Source organism: Rhinatrema bivittatum, chromosome 15, assembly GCF_901001135.1.
Source record: "Rhinatrema bivittatum chromosome 15, aRhiBiv1.1, whole genome shotgun sequence".
Lineage (NCBI taxonomy): Eukaryota > Metazoa > Chordata > Amphibia > Gymnophiona > Rhinatrematidae > Rhinatrema > Rhinatrema bivittatum.
Window position 1 is genome coordinate 45,961,172 of NC_042629.1, and position 17,792 is coordinate 45,978,963.

A 17,792-nucleotide genomic window follows, 5' to 3' on the forward strand; every position below is an offset into this window, starting at 1 on the left:
CCAAGCTGAACAGCCCTAACCTCTTCAGCCTTTCCTCATAGGGGAGCTGTTCCATCCCCTTTATCATTTTGGTGCCCTTCTCTGTACCTTCTCCATCGCAACTATATCTTTTTTGAGATGCGGCGACCAGAATTGTACACAGTATTCAAGGTGCGGTCTCACCATGGAGCGATACAGAGGCATTATGACATTTTCCGTTCTATTAACCATTCCCTTCCTAATAATTCCTAACATTCTATTTGCTTTTTTGACTGCTGCAGCACACTGAGCCAACGATTTTAAAGTATTATCCACTATGATGCCTAGATCTTTTTCCTGGGTGGTAGCTCCTAACATGGAACCTAACATCGTGTAACTACAGCAAGGGTTATTTTTCCCTATGTGCATCACCTTGCACTTGTCCACATTAAATTTCATCTGCCATTTGGATGCCCAATCTTCCAGTCTTGCAAGGTCCTCCTGTAATGTATCACAGTCTGCCTGTGATTTAACTACTCTGAATAATTTTGTATCATCCGCAAATTTGATAACCTCACTCGTCGTATTCCTTTCCAGATCATTTATATATATATTGAAAAGCACCGGTCCCAATACAGATCCCTGAGGTACTCCACTGTTTACCCTTTTCCACTGAGAATATTGACCATTTAATCCTACTCTCTGTTTCCTGTCTTTTAACCAGTTTGTAATCCACGAAAGGACATCGCCTCCTATCCCATGACTTTTTAGTTTTCGTAGAAGCCTCTCATGAGGGACTTTGTCAAACGCCTTCTGAAAATCCAAATACACTACATCTACCGGTTCACCTTTATCCACATGTTTATTAACCCCTTCAAAAAAATGAAGCAGATTTGTTAGGCAAGACTTCCCTTGGGTAAATCCATGTTGACTGTGTCCCATTAAATCATGTCTTTCTATATGCTCTACAATTTTGATCTTGAGAATAGTTTCCACTATTTTTCCCGGCACTGAAGTCAGGCTCACTGGTCTATAATTACCCGGATCGCCCCTGGAGCCTTTTTTAAATATTGGGGTTACATTGCCCACCCTCCAGTCTTCAGGTACAATGGATGATTTTAATGATAGGTTACAAATTTTAACTAATAGATCAGAAATTTCATTTTTGAGTTCCTTCAGAACCCTAGTATAAATTAGAGATGATGGGCTCAGTATTCAAAGATAATTTGAATACTATAATTTATCTGGCTAACTTAGAAGGGCCATGCTGCTGACTATAAAATGATAAGTTCTAGTTTGACAGATTAATTATATCCGGATAACTTTAGACCTGCTAATGAGCATAGTTGGCTATTCAGTCCCTATTTATCCAGCTAAGTATAACTAAATATATCGGCCTCATTACCATCACACAGCACTATCTATCCTAATAAACGAAGCTTGACAGACGTGCCGCAAATGCGCAGTAGAGAGCAGCTCTACTGCGCATGTGCAGCACAGAGAGCTCAGGTAGGGCACATCAGACAGAGGTCTCTCATCACGCGAGGCAGCAGCATAACTCAGAAAGAGTCAGAGCAGGGAGAAATCGAACGCGCGATGCAGACACAGAGTCAGAGCAGGGAGAAATTCCTCTGAGACCTAATCCACAACCCCTTCCCGCTTTCTCAACCCTTTTAAACTGTTTTTGTTTTGACTATCACCCAGGGGCATGAACGGGGGGGGGGGGGGGGAAGGGGACTAAAGCAGTGCATAAACTTACTTGCAGGGATCCCGGGTTCTCACAGGGAGAAATTCCTGCTCTGACTCTGTGCCCATGTCGCGTGTTCAATTTCTCCCTGCTCTGGACTCTTCCTGAGTTATGCTGCCGCCTCACGCGATGAGAGACCTCTGGCTGACGTGCCCTGCCGCATCGCTTTCTCTCTGCTCTGACTCTGCATGAGTTACGCTGCTGCCTCGCGTGATCTGTTTCTGCATTCTGTGGCCCTAAATGAGACCGCCACCGCCAGCACACGCATCAGAAGGCTGGAAAAAAATGACAGCCACAGCGAGAACCGGGATCCCTGCAAGTAAGTAAGTTTATGCACTGCTTTAGTCCCCTTCCCCCCCCCCCCCCCCACGCATGCCCCTGGGTGATAGTCAAAACAAAAACAGTTTAGAAGGGTTGAGAAAGCGGGAAGGGGTTGTGGATTAGGTCTCAGAGGAAAGAAACAGAAGATGACAGTGAATGGAAGTGGAATGACTCAGAAGTTTTGCTAAAGAAAAAAAAAAAAGGAAGAGGAGTAGGACTGAGGGAGACGGAAGTGGATGTGGATAAGGTGACAGGGAAAGGAAAGGGAAGATAAGATAAGAGGGAATCTATCCTAATAAACGAAGCTTGACCGACGTGCCGCAAATGTGCAGTAGAGAGCAGCTCTACTGCGCATGTGCGGGCAAGCACGTTGGTCTCAGCAAGCGTCAGCTGGATATCAACATGGCGGCGTCGAGCGTCAGCGACGAGGAATGGCAACGGCGGCAGCGAGCATGAGCTGGATATCAACATGGCGGCAGCAATGAGGAGCGGCGGCAGCAACGAGGAATGGTGGCCAGTAGCGAGGAAGGAGAGAGTGAGAGGGAGGGAAGTGAGGGGGAGGTGAGAGAAGGATGTGAATAAGTGGAAGGGTAAGACGTTGTGGAGCAGAGAAAAAGGGAGTGGAGGAGGGCTGAGGGAGAGGGGATGGGATTGAGAGAGGGTGGGGAGTGACTGAGGGAAGGGGAGGGAGGTGAGAGTGAGGGGAGGGAGGCAGTGGGAGACAGAGGGTGAGTAAGACTGAGTGGAGGGAAGGGGGTGAGTGAACGAGGGGAAGGGGGAGTGAGGGAGAAAAAGTGTAGAAGGGTGTTGTGTTCGAAAATGGACTGAAAAAAAAATTCATGTTGCCCGTTTTAACGGGCTTAACGGCTTGTTTACTAATAAAATATACAATTTGGGGACAATTTTCAAAATAGTTGTGTAATTGTAAGTTGCATGGGTACTTTTGTACCCATACACCTTCTAGTTCATTTTCAAAGAGAAAGTGCCTAAGTAGTTTATTTTTAAAAATGAGCCACAAGATATATGAGTAACAAAGCTGAGTACTTTGCACCTGTCTTATTTGTGAGCTAACTACATCCTGAAAAATACACAAACATTTGAAAATGAAATATATGTATGTATTTGCCCAAATACACTACCTGGAATGCCTATTTTTTCAGTGGCTAAATATAGCCATATTGTGAAATAGTACAGCTATATTTGGTGACTGTGCCCAGAGCAATTTAGGTATCAAGATCCCTTCGATATTTAACTTCCTCAAGAAGAGAAGTATGTTACATATTTGCAAGCACAAATTGAAATTAAGTATCCCATAGCAATTTACAATGGATTAAATTAATACTACTCTACTATACAAAAGCACACTATCCACCAAATAAAAAATACATTGAAATTCACAGAAATATTATGATAGGTACTGAATGCCACCATGGTAAAATAGATTGTTCAATTACTTTTGATGAACTACTCATTCCCATGGGCATGCATGTGGCCCAGCTCTGTTTCTAACCCAGGTTAACATATCCCAGTTCAGATATAGAACTCATATGGTTACAGATTCTGACCATAACTGATATGGAAGTCAATATTTAAAACAATTTGTCTGGCTAACTTTAAGAGTTAGCTGGACTATCTGGGGTTTAATTTTTAAACATTTTATTGAAGAAAAGCCAAAATACAAGCAAACAAACCTGCAGTGTGTGGTGATTTCTAACATGCACTACACATAACTATATTGGGTACAATGTTAACATTTTCACACAATGTAAAGACATTTATATGAAAAGATACAACAATCACATACCTCCCCCAGTCTCTACCCTCTCCAACCCCCCCCCCCCCCCTTTCCCATGGCTGATAATAAATCCTAGAAAGGAATTAGAATTCCATGTCCATTGCTGGTTTAGAGAAATACTAATTATTTATTTATTTAGTTAGTTATTGAGTTTTATATACCGTCATTCGGTTTCGCCATCATAAAGGTTCACAAAAATACGAAGGTTACAAGGTTAAGGGGGATAAACAGGGTTTCAAAAAGGTTCAAACTGTTGTTAAACATAGGGGTATCTTATGCAAGTTAGTTACTGTTCTGTTTTATGTTTCACTTCTTAGTTATAATACATAGTTGTGATGAGTTTCATTTATTCATTTATTCTTCAGGTTGGAGTGGAGGGAGATGTTGTGTTGTTCATTGGGTGAGTTGGTATGCTTTGTTGAACAACCATGTTTTTAGATCTTTTAGGAAGGTTTTTAGGTTTTCTTGAGTTCTGAGTTCAGTTGGGAGGGAGTTCCAGAGTTTTGGGCTACCTAGGGAAATTGCTTTCTTTTGGGTTGAGGTGAGTTGATTGGAACGCATAGGTGGTGTTTTTAGCAGTCCCTTATTTGATGATCTGAGGTTTCTGTTTGGGGTATGTAGTTTTATAGAGGAGCTTAGCCAATTTTCTTGTTTTTCATATATAACTTTATGTAGGATGGATAGAACTTTGTATTCAATCCTGAATCCAGTGTAGTGAAATAAGTGTTGGAGTGATGTGGTCGTGCATTTTAGATCCAGTGAGGATTCTTGCAGCTGCGTTCTGTAGGATCTGGAGTGGGCGAATAGTGTTTAGAGGTAAGTTGAAAAGGAGTGAGTTACAGTAATCTATGTTGGAGAAAATTAGTAATTGAAGGACTGATCTGAAGCCCTTGTTGGAAAGAAAAGGTTTTAAATGACGGAGTTTAAGTAGTTTATGATATCAGTCTTTGATTTTTGTTGTGATATGGTTTTTGAAAGAAAGTTCCCTGTCTATTACTCCGAGGTTGCGAGCATGATTGATTGGAGATATAACCGTATTTTGGTTCGTTAGGTTGAGTGGTGGTATTTGAGGACAGTTGTTCCTTCTGTCTAATAAGATCATTTCAGTCTTGTCGAAGTTGAGGATGAGTTTTAAGTTGGTTAGTATTTCCTTTATACTGTTTAGGTAAGTGGCTGTTAATTTGTATGTTTCTTCTAGTGATTTTTTTATTGGGATTAATATTTGAATATCATCAGCATAGATGAAGTGGGTCAGATTGAGATTTGATAGGAAGTGGCATAATGGCAGCCGATAGATGTTAAAGAGCGTCGCTGACAGAGCGGATCCTTGGGGAACTCCAGTGTTTAGATTGATTTTCTTTGAGAGGGAATCATTGAGTAGCACTTGGTAGGATCTTTGTGATAGGTAAGAGGAGAACCGTTGTAGGGTTGTTCCTTAGCTCCAATTTCAGATAGATAGTCAATCATGATAGAGTGGTTTACTGTATCGAAGGCTGCAGATAGGTCGAGTAGGATTAGAAGGTAACTGTGGCCTTTTTCAAAACCTTTGAGTACGAAGTCGTTCATTGCTAGTAGTAGTATCTCAGTGTTCAGTTGCTTTCTGAAGCCAAATTGAGCGGGTAGCAGGATGTTGTTTTCTTCTAGGTGGTCAGTGAGCCATGTGTGGACAACTTTCTCAATAGTTTTGGCAATGAATGGGAGGTTTGATATGGGTCGGTAGTTCAGTGGGTTTTCTAGATCAAGATTATTCTTTTTCAGAATGGGTTTGATGATTGCAGATTTTAATAATTCTGGGTAGTTTCCTTCCGTGAGGGAAAGGTTTACGATTTCAGTTATGGTCTTAGTTATTGGTGGTTCGAGATTTATCGTTGTAATGGGTATGGCGTCAATAGGGTGTTTGGCTGGGTTCATTTTTTTAATGATCATTTGGACTTCCAAAGAAGATGCTGTCTCAAAGTTGGGCCAGCTTTTTGTTTGAATGTTCGGAATTTTCTGGTCTTGTGAGTCATTTTTTAGGTTGTTCTTTATGAGGATTTTGATTTTTTCATTAAAGAAGTCTGCAAAGTCGTTACTGGTGATCTTTGGTGTTGATTGTGGCTGATCATCGCAAGATGACTTGGTTAGGCTTTTTACTATGTTGAAGAGCATCTTAGGGTTTTATTGGTATTTGGTTATTTTGTTAGTGTGGAAATCTTTTTTTGTTTTATGGATGAGTTTTTTGTATTCTGCTAGTTGTGCTCTGTATGCATTTAGTAGTGTGGTTGTTTTGTTTTTTCTCCATGATTTCTCTTTTTTTCTGAGTTTCCGTTTGGCTGCTCTGATGTTTTCATTGTACCAAAGGTTCTGATTTTTTGGTTCTTTTATAGTTTTCTTTATTATGGGATTTATCTTATCTGCTATGGTTCTCATTATGGTGATCCAGGATGATGTTGCATTTTCTGTGTTTGATAGGTCTATGTTTGTTAGTTCAGTTTGAAGATTTGCTTGAAGAGTTTTGATGCAGAAAGGTGGACCTTTCTGCATCAAAAAAGGATTTGGTTGTGCTTTTTCTTGTTGTGAGTTTACAATTTGAATATAAGTTTGCGTGGATTATAGAGTGGTCTAACCATGGTATTTTTGTTATCTTAGTTTGGTGGTTTGACCAAAAATTGGTGTTGATGAAGACTAGGTCTAGTGTGTGACCTGCTTTGTGCGTTGGGCCATTGATAATTTGATTGAGACCCAGTGATGATAGCGCATCAATGATTGAGGAGTAGGCAGGAGAGAGGGTGCAGTGTCTATGTGTAAATTGAAGTCACCAAGAATAATTATGGGTTTGTTAATTGATATTTTGGTCAGGAAAAATTCAATAAGTGGTGAGCAGTTTTTATCGAGAGTATTAGGGGGCAGTATACCAGACAAATTTGTATATGTGGAGAATCAAATAGTGCAATTTCCAGTGGAGAGCAGTTGCTTATTGTAATTAATTTCATCTGTAGGTTTTTTTTGATGATTAGCATAAGGCCACTGCCTTTCTTTTTAGGTCTGGGTAAAGAAAAAGTTCTGTAGGTAGAGTTATTGATTTGGTTGATTAGTACTGTATCTGTGTTTTTTGCCCATGTTTCTGTGATGGCTATGAAATCTGTTTTTTTTATCTTGGAGAAGGTAGTTGACAATTGGTATTTTTTTGATTATAGATTGAGCATTAAAGAGTAGGAAAGAAAGTATTAAGTAGCTGCTGAGAGATTTGTTGTTGTTGCGAGTAATGGTTGAGTGTTGATATTTATGTTTTATTTTTGTTTTCGTTCCTCTGTCGTTCCAATTGTTGTAAGCATTTTGGTCATTTCTGTTGATCTTACAGTCTTTGGGGGGTTGATGGTTTGCCATTTTTTGGTCATTCGGGTGGTATCAAGAGATTGAGTACTGCTAGCACTGAGGTTTGCAAGAAGGGGTGCAGAAAGGGGAGTCCCCCTTTTTCGCACCCCTTCGGCATGCGATGCACGGCGCGCGACGCCTGGTGGTGTCGCTCTTTTTGCGCTCTGGCGCTGGTGACGTTGGGTGGGTGGGTGGGCGGGGCTCCCGATCGCGGGCCTCCCGCTGTCTTTGTACAGTTTTTAAAAGGCTCCTGCCTTTCTCTTTTTTTCTTTTACCTGTTCTTGCCGGTTATTATTATATAATTATGATAAAATTATTATAAGTGCAGTTCATTCATCACAGAACTATGATCTCTGGCAGGAACTATCTGAAGATAATCATTCTATATCTCTAAAAAGAAACGTTTAATGCTGAAATGATCATCCCATTGCAACTTTTTCAATCAACAGATTATGAAAGGCATTCCTCCACATTCAGAATGAGGGAGCTTCTATTGATTTCTACATAGTAAGAACACTCTTCTTCCCCACCAGAAGAGCTTTATGCAAAAGAACCTTAGTGTTTTTGGCCCACACTTGAAAAGACGAGGTCTCATCAAGTAAGACCCCCTCAGAATAAAAAGACAATGGATTGTTCTGTTAATTCCAAGAAACCATGAATCCCATCCCAAAATTTACCTATTATCATGCATGTCCAAAAACAACGATCCAGCATACCTCATGACAGCTTAAATCAGAGACATACATCTGTATCCACAAAATCAGAGAGAAGCATGAGCAGGAGAAATATAAGACCTTTTTTAAAAATGTAAATTGCATTTCCCACAGATCAGCATTAGCAACAAAAGTAGGAAGATAGATTGTAATTGTAAATCCGTAAGCATGAGGGTTCGATCTCTCTTCCACTTCTCCAGTAAAATTTTGCACTGGGCGGAGCAATAACAAGGATATGAATAGTCTGGAGATTATTACCCTCTCAGAGTCTAACAACTGAGAGGAAGGTAGGCCCATAACATAGTGTCTCAATTACAGATAGGCAAAATAATTTTTGGCAATAAGTTCAAAAGATTGTTTGAGATCCTGAAATGATATCATCAATCCATCTGTATCAATCACCCGAAGTATATTTATCTATTTTTATTCTATTTTTTAGCACTTCAAAGCAGGGGCGATCTCGGAAACTACAGACCGGTTAGCCTGACTTCAGTGCCAGGAAAAATAGTGGAAAGTGTTCTAAACATCAAAATCACAGAACATATAGAAAGACATAGACATGGTTTAATGGAACAAAGTCAGCATGGCTTTACCCAAGGCAAGTCTTGCCTCACAAATCTGCTTCACTTTTTTGAAGGAGTTAATAAACATGTGGACAAAGGTGAACCGGTAGATGTAGTATACTTGGATTTTCAGAAGGCATTTGACAAAGTTCCTCATGAGAGGCTTCTAGGAAAAGTAAAAAGTCATGGGATAGGTGGCAATGTCCTTTCGTGGATTGCAAACTGGCTAAAAGACAGGAAACAGAGAGTAGGATTAAATTCATATTAGGTGCTACAACCCAAGAAAAAGATCTAGGCATCATAGTGGATAACACATTGAAATAGTCGGTTCAGTGTGCTGCGGCAGTCAAAAAAGCAAACAGAATGTTGGGAATTATTAGAAAGGGAATGGTGAATAAAACGGAAAATGTCATAATGCCTCTGTATCGCTCCATGGTGAGACCGCACCTTGAATACTGTGTACAATTCTGGTCACCGCATCTCAAAAAAGATATAATTGTGATGGAGAAGGTACAGAGAAGGGCGACCAAAATGATAAAGGGAATGGAACAGCTCCCCTATGAGGAAAGACTAAAGAGGTTAGGACTTTTCAGCTTGGAGAAGAGACGGCTGAGGGGGGATATGATAGAGGTGTTTAAAATCATGAGAGGTCTAGAATGGGTAGATGTGAATCGGTTATTTACTCTTTCGGATAATAGAAAGACTAGGGGGCACTCCATGAAGTTAGCATGTGGTACATTTAAAACTAATCAGAGAAATTTCTTTTTTACTCAACGCACAATTAAACTCTGGAATTTGTTGCCAGAGGATGTGGTTAGTGCAGTTAGTATAGCTGTGTTTAAAATAGGATTGGATAAGTTCTTGGAGGAGAAGTCCATTACCTGCTATTAAGTTGACTTAGAAAATAGCCACTGCTATTACTAGCAATGGTAACATGGAATAGACAGTTTTTGGGTACTTGCCAGGTTCTTATGGCCTGGATTGGCCACTGTTGGAAACAGGATGCTGGGCTTGATGGACCCTTGGTCTGACCCAGTATGGCACGTTCTTATGTTCTTACATTCAGGTGCTGTAGGTATTTCCCTATCCCCAGAGGGCTTACAATATAAGAAAGTAATTTAAAAAAGCAATTACATGCTTAAAATTGGATTGTTTCAAGTGTAAATGCACTTTATCCATGTAAGTGGGTTTTTGAAAATTGCTACAGTATATGCCATTGAAATGTCCATAGGATTTACCCTTGTAAGTGCACTTTAAGGGCCGGATTTTCAAAGGGTTACACTCGCTGGGCCTATTTTCAAAAGGCCCGGGGATGCGTGTAAGTCCTGGGGATTTACTAATGGAGAGGGAAGGGGGCGGGGGGTGGGGTCAGAGGCTCCAGGCACAGCGGCCATTAGCTGCTGTGCCAGGGATCACGCGCCAGCAGTTGGCCAGCGCATGCAACTTACTTCAGCCCCAGAGCTGAAGTAAGTTTTGAAACAAAACCAAGAAGTCAATAAAGGTAGAGGGGGGGGGGTGGAAAGGGCGGGGGAAATCGGGGGAGGTAGGGGAAAGAAAGGGAAGGTGGGGTGGGGGGAAGGGAATGGGGGAAGAGAGCACGGCTTGGTACGCGCAAGGTGCACAATTGTGCACCCCCTTGTGCGCGCCGACCCCCGATTTTATAATTTCCATGCGCCAGGTAGCGCCCGCACACACCTTTTTAAAATCTACCCCAAGGGTGTAAATGGCATTTTAAAATTACTACAACAGTATTTACATTAACGCATATAAATCCTTTTGAAAATTACCATTTAAGTAATGGTTTTAGAAGCACAGTCCAGATGTATTCCATGCATTAAGAAAGGTGGAAGGATGTCAAACAATTGCCAGCATGGTTAACAAGTGAGGTGAAAGAGCGTATTTTAGCCAAAATATCTTCATTCAAAAATTGGAAGAAGGATCCATCAAGAAAATAGGATAAAGCATGGATGACATCACCGGCAAGGACGGCCAGAATCTGAGGTCCGCGACCCCCCTCTCAGGTTTCCCCGATAGCCCCATGCAGCAGCGGCGATTCTCAAACATCTGCGCCGGGGCAGGCTTCTAAAAGGTTAGGGCCTCCGGAGACAAGCCTTCAGTGCCCCTGGGATGGTAGACGGTGGCGGCTGCAGTGAAGAAAAGGCGTGCATGGCGAAATGAGCACAAGATGGCAGCCGGCTGACCTTCCGACCTACCCCCACTACCCGCAAGTATAAGTCAGCGATTTGGCAGCGATTCCACCTGGGCGGCCCTTTCCAGCTTTGCGTCGCCACAGGAGACCCTCAAGGAGCTGCAGGCGCCAAGGATCACAGTCGGAGCCGGGCAGTGTGTGTTCCACGTGGCCAAGGTAGCGGCCGCCTCCGTGAGTTTTTCACCTTAATATACTGAGCGATCCAACGTCCATTGGGACTTGAGAAGGAGCCTGGGTGCCCTACTCCCAAGTATACTGCTACTGGCCTCACTCTCCCTTATTTCTTACCTGGACTTACATCTCAACGCTGAACCCCTGCATGGCTAGGATTCGCACACAGAATCGCCGGGGTCACTGGCACTGACAGGGCCAGGTCAACAGCTGGGGAACTGAGTCCCAAGGTTCTGCTCCCCCAACTAGAGAACCCATCCTGGTACACACCTATCGGAATCCCTTGTAACTGGTGCTCTAGTCCCTTGCTGGCCCGGGGGCCCCGGTCACACTTGTGACATGTGGGCAATACGACAGAGAAGCATTCGCAAAAGCATTGCCTGCTGTCCCCGCTCCACCACCACCTCCATGATGGCAGAGGCTCCTGCTGACAAAGGTACTGGACTCGCTTTCAGAAGATGCTCTGCTACAGATCTCCCAGAGTGTCACCACAGCCTTGGATCTTCGTCTCACCAAAATAGAAGCCTCTATGGAGGATATTAAATTGGCCTTGGAGGGCCAAACCAAAAGGTTGGATGAGGCAGAACATGTCTTGTCTGACCATGGCGACCACCTACTAGAGTCGGAGCGCCATGTGGCAGATCTCCAGACCACCCAGGGGCCGTTACTGGCCAAGATTGAGGATTTGGAAGACCGCAGCCAAAGGAATAATATCAGGATCATCGGCCTGCCCGAGTCAGTAAAGGAAGGGGAGCTTCCCGTCTTGATAAAGAAATGGCTACTAGCACAGATGGGCCTGGAATTCACTGCAGACCCTCTGATATGCGAGCGGGTTCACCGCGTCGGGCTGATGCGCGAGGGTGCTGCAAGGCCTCGGCCGGTGTTGGCAAGAATACTGAACTGGGCCCATAAAACCAAAATCATGCAGGCTTTCAAACAACAGGCAGGCATAGAGTATCAAGGCCACAAGATTCTTCTATTCAACGACTTCTCAGCTAACACGACAGCGCAGCGGAAAACCATGTCGCCGGCATGCACTGAGCTACATAAGCGGAGCATTAGGTTTGGCCTGCTCTACCCAGCTAAGCTGCATGTCTTTCATGACAACAAAGTTTTCTTTACTTCCAAAGAGGAGGCGGAAGGCTTCATTGCTACCTTGCCGTGCATCGGCGGAGAGTGAGGGAACCTACGTGCTTGACTTCGCCCCTTCAGCTATAGCTATAGAGATGTTTTCTGCTGGCGACTGAACTTCTACGGTTCTACGGTTTGTTAACTGCCAAATTGCAGATCCCACCTCATATCTACATGTTTGTAAGCTGATGTGGGAGGGGGGGGCCTATGATCCTCTGTATTGTTAATGTTTCCTACAGTTTAGGAACTTTAAGGGTCCAGGGTACAGTGGGTCTACATATGTTACTGACATTTTGAAATGTTGCACTATCTTATATTGTTGCTGTTGCATGGGGCTGATGGGAGGGTTGGGGGTGGGGTGCTTCTCTCTGCCCCTCAAGTTATATGGTGGGGGGGGGGGATTGGCTTTGAGCCTCTTGCATGAGTGAATGTGGGTTGGATAGTGTGTGTATCTGTGTGGGTGTAACTGGGAGGTATGCTTGGCGACTCTTGTGATCAGGAGTTACAGGGGTCCTGTGGGGGGGGGGGGGGGGGGGGGAAGGGAGTGGAGGAGACCTACTGAGACTAGGGAAGGTGGAGTATGGAAAATATTGGCACATGTTCTTGTAGCTTAGGCTGGAAAGCTACAGGACTGCGTATGGTACGGATTTCGGGCCCTATTTTAGGGCCCCGCAAGTAATGTTAAGCATGGTTGGTTGGAATGGCAAAGGTTAAAGTGACTACACTGAATGTGGATGGTATCCATTCCTCCATCAAGCGGAAAGACTCGTTACTCAATTTAACCGCATGCACTCACAAGAAGTATTTTTTTTTGCAGGAAACCCACTTATGCGATGCTGAGCACCAAAAACTTAAAAAAGAGTGGGTGGGCCAATGCCTTTACTCTTCTTACATGGCCTGTAAGCGGGGTGTGGTTCTCCTCTTCCACAAACAGCTGCCATTCCAAATCACTAGAACTTGCCATGACAAGGAGGGCCGTTATGTGCTAGCAGCCAGGGTTCTTGACCAGCAGAAGGTGGTATTTTGCAATGTTTACGCCCCTAACATTTATTCCCAAGATTTTTTTCTCTCACCTGGTGGGCTTATTGGCCAAATTTTCTGACGATGATCTAGTGATTGGGGGGGGGGGGGGATTTTAATGTAGTGGCCAATAAGCAGCTCGACTGTAAGCCGACTAAGCCTACCACTGCTAATGACCAGCACTTGGGGGTAAACTTTTTATGTACTGAATTGTAACTCATGGATGTGTGGCACGTCTTACATCCCGGTGATCTCGATTTTACCTTTTTCTCTAATCCCGATCAGATGTATTCCCACCTGGACTACTTACTGGTCTCAGACAGGTGGTTTTCCAGAGTGGAGGAGGCGAACATAGGGGTCATGTCCTTATCTGATCATGCTCCTGTAACAGTCCTTTTGAACTGTGGGCGGGGCCCAAGGCCCTCCTTCTCCTGGCACATGCGACCAGATCTCTATCTCAATCAGGAATTTCACACTCATTTACAGCGCTGCTGGAAGGAATATGCAACAATTAATGACACCCCCGGACATAACGGTGGCTATGTTATGAGAGGCCGGGAAAATGGTTATGCGTGGGGAAATTATAGCTTATGTAGCTAAGACTAATCGGCAGCGTAATGCTGAAATAGACTCACAAAGGTTCTCAAGGATGCGCAACAGAGACAAGTGGTTGATATGACCCCAGAAACTAAGGGCCAGGCTGACCAGGCGCAGGAAGCTCTAAATTGCCTTCTCCACCAGCGGGCATCTAAATCCCTTAGGTACTATCAATACCAGCTGTATAAGTACGGTAACCGCACTAGAAAACTACTGGCTAACTTAGTGCGGCCTCGAGATCATGGGAGGGCAGTTGTGGTTATCCGGGATCGGCATGGTCGCCATCGAACCGCCCATCTTGAATTTTATCAGTAACTATACGCGGAAAAGCCCCAAGACCCGGTGACTACCAAGGCCTTGTTCCAAATGCTCCCATGTCCGTGGTTGGCTCCAGAGCAACTGAGGACCCTTAATGTCCCTATTAGTGAACAGGAAGTGCATGCGGCCATACAAAAGTTAAAACTGGGCAAAGCAGCTGGTCAGGACGGCTTGGGCTCCGAATTTTATAAAATTCTTGCTACTGACTCCCCTTCACAAATTTTACAATGAATTGCTAAGACCTTAACTTGCTGTCCGCTGCCTTAAATCACTCGGACATAGTGGTTCTGCCAAAGCCTGACAAAGACCTGTCGGAAGTGGGCTCTTACAGGCCCATTTCCTTATTTAATATTGATATTAAACTATTAGCAACTATCTTGGCGGCGAGGTTGAGTGGTCTTCTTCCCTCTCTTATTCATGGGGATCAGACGGGGTTTGTTCGGGGTCGTCAGGGGATGCTCAACATATGGCGCCTGATTGCGTCTCCTAGTTACAATTCAAGAGAGGAGGCAGTGATCCTTAGTTTAGATGCTGAAAAGGCGTTTGACTCTTTCGAGGGAGTATTTGTTTTGGGTGTTGCATCAGTATGGGATCTCAGGAGCATTTCATGGGGGAGCGGCTTACTGACACTTACCACTACTGTGAGCCTGGTCTATTAAATCGAATGACCGCCCCCAGTCACCAATGAGTCTTATTCAAACAAGCGAGAGTGCGTGCCGAGCGCTGACCTTCCCCAGAATACTACTTCACCCCTGTATTCGCTCATGGCGGTGGCTACACTTGCAGGGAGACAGGCCGGGGATAGTCTCAATGTTGATGCCATTGTTGGGAAATGTGAGTTTTGTGCCGGGATGGGATTGTATCAATTTTGGGCTCAAAAGGGCGTAGTATACGCTTTTCATTTTTATGATCATGATGCATATGTATTGTTAGACTATGCTACTCTGAGTGCCAATTATCAGTTACCTAACAAACATTTCTTTGCATACTTGCAAGCACGGCACTACCTGTCATCTTTGCAGTGGACATCGGAGGCCCGGGCGGCTGAATCAGCATTTGCTAAGGTGTTTGACACAGTTCTTCTCACTAACACTATATCCGGATGGGTCTTACAGACGGAAAGTCAGCTAGAACACCTGGCAACCAAATGGTCAAACGAGCTCGCCATGCCATTCACTCCTAAGTACATGGAACAGTGTTTTACGGCAATACATAGGCAGGTTACGGACATCGGGCTTCGAGAAGTCCAGTTCAAAATCTTGCATCGCATTTACTGTACTTGGACTGGTGCTTTTCAATATATATATATAAATGATTTGGAAAGGAATACAACAAGTGAGGTTATTAAATTTGCGGATGATACAAAATTATTCAGAGTAGTTAAATCACAAGCAGACTGTGATACATTACAGGAGAACCTTGCAAGGCTGGAAGATTGGGCATCCAAATGGCAGATGAAATTTAATGTGGACAAGTGCAAAGTGTTGCATATAGGGAAAAATAACCCTTGCTGTAGTTACACGATGTTAGCTTCCATATTAGGAGCTACCACCCAGGAAAAAGATCTAGGCATCATAGTGAATAATACTTTAAAATCGTCGGCTCAGTGTGCTGCAGCAGTCAAAAAAGCAAACAGAATGTTAGGAATTATTAGGAAGGGAATGGTTAATAAAACGGAAAATGTAATAATGCCTCTATCGCTCCATGGTGAGACCGCACCTTGAATACTGTGTACAATTCTGGTCGCCGCATCTCAAAAAAGATATAGTTGCGATGGAGAAGGTACAGAGAAGGGCAACCAAAATGATAAAGGGGATGGAATAGCTCCCCTATGAGGAAAGGCTGAAAAGGTTAGGGCTGTTCAGCTTGGAGAAGAGATGGCTGAGGGGGGATATGATAGAGGTCTTTAAGATCATGAGTGGTCTTGAATGAGTAGATGTGAATCGGTTATTTACACTTTCGAATAATAGAAGGACTAGGGGGCTTTTCATGAAGTTAGCAAGTAGCACATTTAAGACTATTCAGAGAAAAATCTTTTTCACTCAATGCACAATAAAGCTCTGGAATTTGTTGCCAGAGGATGTGGTTAGTGCAGTTAGTGTAGCTGGGTTCAAAAAAGGTTTGGATAAGTTCTTGGAGAAGAAGTCCTTTAACGGCTATTAATCAAGTTTACTTAGGGAATAGCCACTGCTATTAATTGCATCAGTAGCATGGGATCTTCTTAGTGTTTGGGTAACTGCCAGATTCTTGTGGCCTGGTTTGGCCTCTGTTGGAAACAGGATGCTGGGCTTGATGGACCCTTGGTCTGACCCAGCATTGCAATTTCTTATGTACTGATGTTCTTCGCTTCCAGATGGGCTGCACGGACTTCCCTCTCTGTATAAAATGCAGAACAGATGAGAGCACGCTCCTGCATCGTCTCTTTCGCCGCTCTACTCTGACCGCTTTTTGAGGACCAATATTGGATGTTATCTTAAAATGCACTGCAGTCCCGGTGCTCGCAACTGGGCAGTTCTTGTTGTCTAGCCTACAGGCCTGTTCTGCTGTGGTCAATTGCTCGAAATTTAGCAGAGGGCCGTCCTTTTGGCCTGTTGCATCATACTCTCCGACTGGGCAGCACCGGACATGTCCCAGTCTATCTTAGCCTGGTTTCAGAGAATGGCTTCAATTCTCCAACTCTAATGTCTGGACTTTGTGCTGGGCAAATGTAAACCCGATAAACTGTACCAAGCTTGTTGGCAAGCTTGTGCTCGCCTGTTGCCAACGAATGTTCAAGAAGGATTACGAAACTAATGGATATGATTCTGGTTGGATGTAATCCCTAGTCGCTGTAGGAGGGGGGATGAGGGGTGGGGGGGAGGAGCCTGTGGCGCTATGAGTGATGTGAGGTCTGAATGGTGATGAATGGGTTAGAGGTGTTGGAAGGTATTGTGGGAAGGGCTGGGAGTAATGAAAAGGTAAAATGTGTTGGGAAGGATAAAGTATAAGCAGTAACAAGTTAAATGTAAATCATTGATAAGACAGGCTAAGAGAGAATTTGAAAATAAGTTGGCTGTAGAGGCAAAAACTTAAAAAAATATATCTGAAGCAGAAAGCCTGTGAGGAAGTCTGTTAGACCATTAGATGATTGAGGAGTTAAAGGGGCACTTATGGAAGATACGGCCACTGTGGAAAGACTAAACAAATTCTTTGCTTCGGTGGACAGTTTTCAAAGATGACGATTCAGATGAACTCAAGTATATCATGGTGAACTTGGAATGTAATAGGCCAGATTGCTGGAAAATATCAGCCCGGGGGACTTTTTTCAAAATGAGTCTGACCTCCTTGTGCACTTTCCCTGCAGCATGTGTTTCAACAGTTCCCAAAAGTATGCCAGACTAACCCTTCATAGATATCATGTTACCTGGAGCCTGGCTGAATTTAGTCAAAAAATCTTCAACATAAATGCCATATTTTTCCTAAATAACTAAGTAATAGAATACATGCTAGACCAGAGGTGAGCAAATGGAGCTGTGTGCCCTCTTCCATCCATGCAATCGGTTGCCATCTGCCTGTAAGTCTAGTTACATCTCTCATATATATCTTGGATTCATGGTCTAGTATTAAAGTCTCTTGCCAACCAATCAGTTCTTGAACCAAATGCCAAGTAATATGACAAACCACACTGTCAGCCAGTGTCAGACACACACACAGTCTCTCAGATACAAAGACGTTCTCACACACACACACACACACACACACACACACACACTCTTGCTCTCAGTGGATGGGTGTGTCAGAGAAAGTGTGTGTACTGGTGTCTTTCTGTGTCAGGAAGAAAGACACCCACTCTCTCTTTCTCTCTCTCTCTCTGAAACACACATTCTGCCATTGTGCTGCTGCTGCTCATATGCTC

The 17,792-nt window shown here is 43.7% G+C and overlaps 1 protein-coding gene across 9 annotated transcripts in view; it reads right to left on the bottom strand.

Moving 5' to 3' along the window:
* Window positions 1-17,792, bottom strand: part of STXBP5L (syntaxin binding protein 5 like) — a 779,311-nt gene that overhangs the window by 241,788 nt on the left and 519,731 nt on the right. The window lies entirely within an intron of this gene.